General features: G+C 31.8%; 2 non-coding genes across 2 annotated transcripts; both read right to left on the bottom strand.

The window, feature by feature from the left end:
- Positions 1 to 7,110: 7,110 nt before the first annotated feature.
- On the bottom strand, positions 7,111 to 7,182 carry Trnaq-uug. The gene has a single exon. It is a non-coding gene; the product is annotated as a tRNA-Gln (tRNA).
- Positions 7,183 to 7,476: 294 nt separating this feature from the next.
- On the bottom strand, positions 7,477 to 7,548 carry Trnaq-uug. Its single transcript has one exon. It is a non-coding gene; the product is annotated as a tRNA-Gln (tRNA).

Below are 7,548 nucleotides of genomic sequence, written 5' to 3'. Positions count from 1 at the left end.
GTGCAGAACATAAGCGTATTCAAACGAAAAAATCGGCAATCAAAAATGTGTTTAATGTTGTATGTAAACAAAAGTGTGGTTAATATTATCAAATCATTGTTGATATCAACCATAGCGTTATTAATATTAACCAAAAGTTACTTTTATTCCTTTTCAAATTTTTTATATAAACAAATTTTTGGTACAACTCAATAGAGTTCAACTATTTTCAGACTGATTCTGAACAGAAACTCACTGGGAGTTTTCTCTCTTTTCCCTTTCCTCATATGATGAATAAAAATTCCCTGAGTATTTTTTATTTTAAATTGCGGAGTTGAGCTGTCAAAAAATTGTCAAGCAGCTTTTTCGAAGTTCGAATTTCCTCCTCCCAAATTTTTGGGGAAAATGCTATTGCCTGGGAGTTAATTATTGGAGGATTTCTTTCTCGGGAGAAACAAATTCCCGGAGAACAAACTCCCCGGGAGTATTCAGAATTGGGCTGTTCATTTATTTACTGTTTATTTTTCCAAGAATGGCTATAAGTCGATAAAATGTGATGGAAATTTTCGTCCTATAGCTTGGTTTTGCGAAATTCGCAAACAGAAACCGATCGGATAAAACGGATAATATATCGGAAATCTCCAGCTTAAATATACCCTACTGTGCATTGCCTATGAAAACTTAAAAAAATGTCACCAATTAATTTTAAATGTTAGAATTTTTTTTTAATTACCTCTTTTATTTCAGCTAGATGGTAATATTGTTCGAATTTTAATTTGCGTTTTCATCCACGGCCACCACCACGCTCTTACCAATATGTAAGAAATTATAATTTTAACTATACTAGTTACTCTCTGTGCTCGATGATTGCGCACCCGCTCTAATTTATTTGTTAGTACAATGAACTTTTTACGACACAAATTATTGTCGAGCACTAAAAGCTGCTACAAAACTAATGTTTTTTATGTACAAGTACATAGTACAAACGAAAAGACACAGATAGCAGAACACATTCGCAATAAATTAGTGGAAATGACTTATGTGTTTTTTATTTTAATCGTGGATATAAATTTTGCAAATGCGAAGAAAAAGCAAAGACAAGCGAGATAAGTGAGCCAAAAGGCAATAAATAAGCTGTTGTGAGAGTTAAATAAAAATTATCTTACGTAAAGAGAGATAAATTTTATACGCGTATGCATACAAACGTACATACATACATAAGGTAGTAAAGCGCTATTGTGTGGGAGATATGTATGTAAATGCTTGACTGCGTCGGCTTGGGTATTGAGGTAGGGCGCGAAATGATTTTACTACGCAAGTCTTGTTAAACCTGACGGATATTTTTAAGCCCATTTAGACACCATTATACGTTTAGTAATGTATGTATGTATTTGACTTATTATACTGATTTCTTAGTAAATTTAAATTTAAATTAGTCTCCTTTACACAATTTAAAAAAAAGTAAGGAGCCCCTTTATATTTCATACCTACCTACATACATACATATTTAAGCATGCAAAGAAAATGTTTCTAAAGAATAGTTAGAAACAAAATGTATGTATATACAGTGAAAGCTCTCATATACGGACGCACAGTGTGGCCGAAATTCAAAAGTGCAGCCAAAATTCTAAGGTTTAAAGAAATTATTCGAAATTTCGTACTGGGGGGTTTTCGAGGTCGCTAATAACGAATCCGCTGCGGTGTTGCCGCGAATCATTTTTAGTGGTAGCCAAATTCATTTTAAAAAAGGGCTAAAAAAAGTCGTTGTGGCTAAAAATGGTAGCTAAAATTTTTTACTTACATATACATACTCGAAAATTTTCGAGCATGAGCTCGAGCAATTCGAGTTTTTTCGAGTAATTTGAGCAATGTATTTTTTATTATGTTGACATTTTTGGTAGCAACTTTATAAATTTTTCAAATTATTGATATATAATGCAAAGATTGTTACATTGGTATTTAATAACATAATTTATTTAACATGAATTAGAAAGCAGCTGCTGACAAATACAATTTACAAATTTTCTTTTGTTTATGAAATTGTTCAAAAACTCGAAAATTTTGAACAAACATTTGAACAGTTGAGCAATGAACGAGTTTCGAGCGAGTATCGAGCTACTCGCATTGCTCGATATCCGGGTATCTAGAGCTCTAATATGTATATCACCTATGACGTCGTATTTCGGTCAAAATTTTCAAGAGAGAGTTAGCGGTATCATAATCAGCGCCACCATCTGTATTCGTTTCAACATGCATATCTAATAGCGTGGGCCGAAGATCCGTTTTTTAGAATTTTGATTGGTAATAGCAAAAATATGATTCATTATGCTTTAAAAAAAATCGGTGTGAAATTTGGAATTTTTTGGTCAATAACCTAGGCTTGCCCAAGTCCACCAAAGTTCAAAATGCTCAAAAAATAAAAATTTATAGATAAATAAATTAATACATTTTTTTTACTAAAATTACAATAATCTTCGAAAGTATTAGTCCTACATCATTTGTTATATGGACCTTTTTTGTAGAGAATCGAAGTTAGCTAAAAAAAAATTTTTTATCGTCGAGCCTAGGATATTTACCAAAAGTTTTCACATTTCACACATATTTATTTTAGTGAATAATGAACCATATTTTTGCTGTTACCAATCAAATTTCTAATAAAGCGGATTTTCGGCACCCGCTGATTTCTAAGTATACACGCAAACATTTTCAATAAGTAATGGTTTAGAAAAACCATGATACAATAAAAAGGTAAAACCGCTCGCTCAATTTGTCGGCCATCATTTATTTTTTGAAGTTTGTCTACTTTAGAAAATTGAAATTTTCAGATCAACCCAAATGCCAAATAAAAGTAAAACAAAAAACAAATGATGAAAATATTCAAATTTTTGTATCATGAGAAAAACAATGTACTCTGGAAAAAAGCTAATATTTTATCCAACCAAAAACGTGTTTGTGTAAAAGGGGAAATATACGACATCAGCTTACTGCATCCATCAAATTTTTGTACCATCAGGCTCGAAGCTTATAACTTACCAGCATGCTGGTACAATATCTATTTCTTTGCAAATAATGTCCAGAAATGATCGAAATGATTAGAGCCGAAATTTCATAATTTTTGTACCATTTTGTTAAACATTGTTTTTTTTTTTTTATTCACAACTATCGTAATTTTCCGAAAACATGGCTTTGACTCATGGTACAATAATTACAGGTATTGTCTTCCCAGAGGGGTTTTCTTCACATCGAAATTTGTGCTCCCTCATTTTCATTTTGACGCAGTTCAATGTTGATTCTTTTACTTTTATTTGGCTTTGCTTTTTGTTTTCGCTTAATTTAATTTTTATAATTTTTCAAGAAAATACTTTTGAAATGAAGTGAGCCATAAAAATATCGAATTTATTTACTAAGCAAATGTTTTTGTTCTGATTTTGCAAATTAAATAAGTCTTGTGCAAGAAGGTTTGTTTAAAAAAATACATGTACATATATGGTATATGGGTTATCGAAATATCCCTTTTCCCTAGCAGTAACCCTTTTTGTGTGGGCAACAATGATGTTTTTCAAATAAGGTAGATCGTGATATGCGCTCTCTGAGAAGACAATACCTGTAATTATTGTACCATGGCTTTGACTCATATAGTGCAAGAAATTTTCCCCAAAATACTTTTTACTTAGAAAAATTAGCTAATTTCACCATTCACGAATAGTTTTTGAAGTCGCACCAGTGAATCACACCACAAGAACATACACGGTCATTAAGCATATTAAGCGCCGTAAACTTATATATTTTAAACTATAGTTAAATCGTTAATAGATAAGTTAACGGTCCTAACACTTTTATAGTATGTATGTATAAAAACGTAAGGAGCATACAATACATATATGTATATATACATATGTCAGTATTTCTTAGTTTAAAAATTCTTCTCTTACTTAAAAAAAAAATAGATCAAATTAAGCATATACAACTTTTTCATGCCAAGGATGAATAAATTCTCCAAAGGGCTAAAAAAGGGCCAGGGGCAATTTTAAATTTATGTGGCCAAAAAAAGTTTGTGGTAGCTAAATCTAGCCACCAAAGGGCTAAAAGGCAACACTGATCCGCTGTCAGAATTACAAAATTCGAACTGGCCGATCCAGTAAGGCCTCTGCTAAATTTCGGACTTTTTAATTAGAATTCTTAGAAAGATTTTGAGTATGCGGTTTTATAGCCCAGTCAATTTTAGACCTATGCCGAATTTCCACTAGGCATTGAAATGACAAAAAATTTATGCCATTTAAAAAAAAATGCCATGTGGAAATGAACTTAATAACTATTTTTTAATGTAATGGCACGATTATTTTTTAATGCCCAGCTTTGTCATTTGCCATTTCTGCCAATTAATGCCTAGTGGAAATTCAGCATTTTTTTTTTTTGTTGACAGTGCCAGTTATTTTCTTCCATACGAAGTATGTTCGATGATATGAAGAAAATCAGCAACATCTCAAAAATAAAATAAAAAATAAAATAAGCAGCCGTAAGCCCCAGCTGCTTTGAACTTTATACTCAAATTAAATGGTCCACAAAACGCATACTCAAAATCTTTCTTTGAAATCTAATTAAAAAGCTTTTTTTATTCTATAGCTAATACTTTTCTACGTAAACTCAAATAGGTTTAAAGAGAGCATCCAACAGCGTGTTGTTACTATTGCATTTAACAACTCAAATTGTTTTTAAAAATAAACGAAAAAAAAAACCTTTACATTTTTATTTCTTAAAAGTTCTTGTTACAGTACTTCTTTTCACAAATTTTGTAACGTATTTTAATAACCTTCGCGCGTAGAATCCGTTTGGTTTTGTTTGGTTTCCTATTCTCTAACCACATTTATACGTTAATAACTTTTCGATTTTTATTACAATTATGTTGTGCTTGGGAGAAGGTCACACTAGAAATGAATATAAAGAGAGGGCCTTGGTTGCAGGTCGTTACAGTGAACAGTTTTCACTTCTTAGGTGATCCCTTTAGTCAACTCAATGTCAAAAAAGTCCTATCTAGAAACTTTTCTCGAATTTCGGCCACACTTTTGGTATTCGGCCGCACTGTGGGACGCTCTAATAAGCGAACATCTCCGGATGCGGACACTCAAACATATCTAATTATGAAAAAAAAATCTCCCATAATCGGACGCGAAGCTCTAACAAGCGGCAATTTTTTTTTTACAGTTTTTACGAAGTTTCCATAGGCGGGCATCTGTCATGGGCGGACAAAAAGTAGGATAGGTGACCACCTCGGTGCCCGCTTATGGGAGCTTTCACTGTATATGTATGTACATATGTACATACATACATACATACTATGTACATAAAAAAGTGCTCTCAGTTTTCCGAAAGGAGAATCCCAATATCATTCGAAATGTCTGTCATCTCGCACAGAATTAAATTGCAAGATGTTTCACACTGTCTGCTGAAAAGACAGGTGGTATAACAGGAATGCAGACAATGAAAGAGCAGGTATGTATGTACATATGTAAATGAAATACTATTCACATTGCTCTTCTAAACTTGAATTCAGGTGGAAGCAAATAGATGGATGGTCAACCGGAAGTGGCGTTTAGCTGAAGAGCTATGCAGGTGGTTGCATGGTTTAGAGTGGCACTCAGAAATTCCAAGAATAATATGCAAAGCTATTGACTGCAAGTTTTTAAAGATTTTTCTACTTTTTTGTTTGTACTAAGTTCAGGTACTTGTGGTATGTCTGCAATTTAAATGCTTAGCAGTTGTTGGTTTTGTGACTTTAGATAACAAGTTAAATGGAATTTATGGTGGATTAGAATGCTAAGATGAAGGAATGAGAGAAATAAAGAAAAGAAGAACAAATAATATTCTCTAGCTAGTCTGCGAATGGTTTGTTTAATTGAATTTAAAAACTGAAACTAATGCGAATGTTTCACCTAATTGAAAGATAGAATCATTCGTTTGCGTAGGCGAATCTATGTAAATACATACTTATCTAAAAATATGATAGGGATAGGGTACATATACATAAGGATATATTGAATAAAAAATTAATAAACATTAAATAAACGAAAGAAAATTCCTCAAAACTGGTCAAAATATCGTGCCCATGTTTTTTCAAATGCCAGTAACATGGAGGGAAATGTTTTTTTGTTTGTTTTTTTAACCGGAAACATTTTATCAACTAAATTGGGGATGCTCTATCTTTTGTTGGTATTACCGTTTTCTGGTTTCGACTGGAAGTCCATTATTTTTTAATTAGATACCTATAGATATTTTTACTGCAGATTCGAATTCTAAGGATAAAAATACCTAAATTTTGTTTGAAACTTTTTTCTCTGAAGTGCCTTTTTCAACCTCTAAATGGCCCTTGAACTTTAACTCGTTATCTTAAAATTTCATGGTCATAAAACTGCATACTCAGAAGTATTTTACAAATTCATATCAAAAAAAGTTCAAAAGTTAGATGGTTTTATGAGTATTTCAAGAAACTTTTTACAAAACTTTAGGACCCTGCCAGTGTGTGAAAAATTTTAATTTTTTTACATCGAAAAAAGTTTGACTTTGACCAGCTATAAATCTGCGATTCTATTAATTTATATGAATAAGTAGCAATACGCCAAAATAACGCCAAATACGTCAAAGAAAAGATTTTATCGAATTGCAAAATTTAGATGTTTATAATTTAAGGAACACCCTAACGCATGTACATACTAATTTGATTATGTTAAACCTGTATGTACATACATATGTATATGTTCCTATACATATTGTCTTCTTTTAAAGGTGCAATAAAATTAATAGTAATTGACCTACGAGTTGAATTTTTAACCCACTGTGCATAAAGTAAGTGGTGAGGAAAATCCATCTGGAGACATGGCCTTTGTATACTAGACTTTGGAAATTTGTAAATATGCAACTTTTTTGAGCCCCCTAATTAGTATTTACTTTTTACGCAAAATTATCGATTTTGGTTTGCTATATTTACCTCACCCAGTTATGTATGCACCGCACCCATGCATCGTGAACATAGAAACGCACAAACATATAAATTATATATACATATGTATAAACAAATATATTTTTATCAGAAAAAACCAACAATTATGATTTAAAAAAACTTGTTATGTTTATTCAAGGTTCTACCGAGATTTGAACTCGGATCGCTGGATTCAAAGTCCAGAGTGCTAACCATTACACCATAGAACCGGTTGGAAGCACTCGTGCCAAAATTGCAAGCAGATAATTGGCAAAGATTTTGTGTAGCCAAAGTTATCAATTAAAATAATATGTAGTCGAATAAAAGGAAAAAAAATGTTATATGAAATTTAAAAATTTTGAAAAAAAAGTAAGTAATGAAAAAATTTAAAATTTGATAGAACATAATGTGTATTAACATTTTAATTTATTTTTTAATTTTTCTACTTAAGTATTTGCTTTATATGCGTATGTATGTATGTATTGTGGGGAAAAAAAATGGAAAGACACTTTTAATTCTCTCACAGGTTCTACCGAGATTTGAACTCGGATCGCTGGATTCAAAGTCCAGAGTGCTAACCATTACACCATAGAACC

Source organism: Rhagoletis pomonella, unplaced genomic scaffold (assembly GCF_013731165.1).
Source record: "Rhagoletis pomonella isolate Grant_MI unplaced genomic scaffold, Rhpom_1.0 Rhpom_scaffold_02111, whole genome shotgun sequence".
Taxonomy (NCBI): domain Eukaryota; kingdom Metazoa; phylum Arthropoda; class Insecta; order Diptera; family Tephritidae; genus Rhagoletis; species Rhagoletis pomonella.
This window is presented reverse-complemented; position numbering and strand designations above follow the sequence as displayed.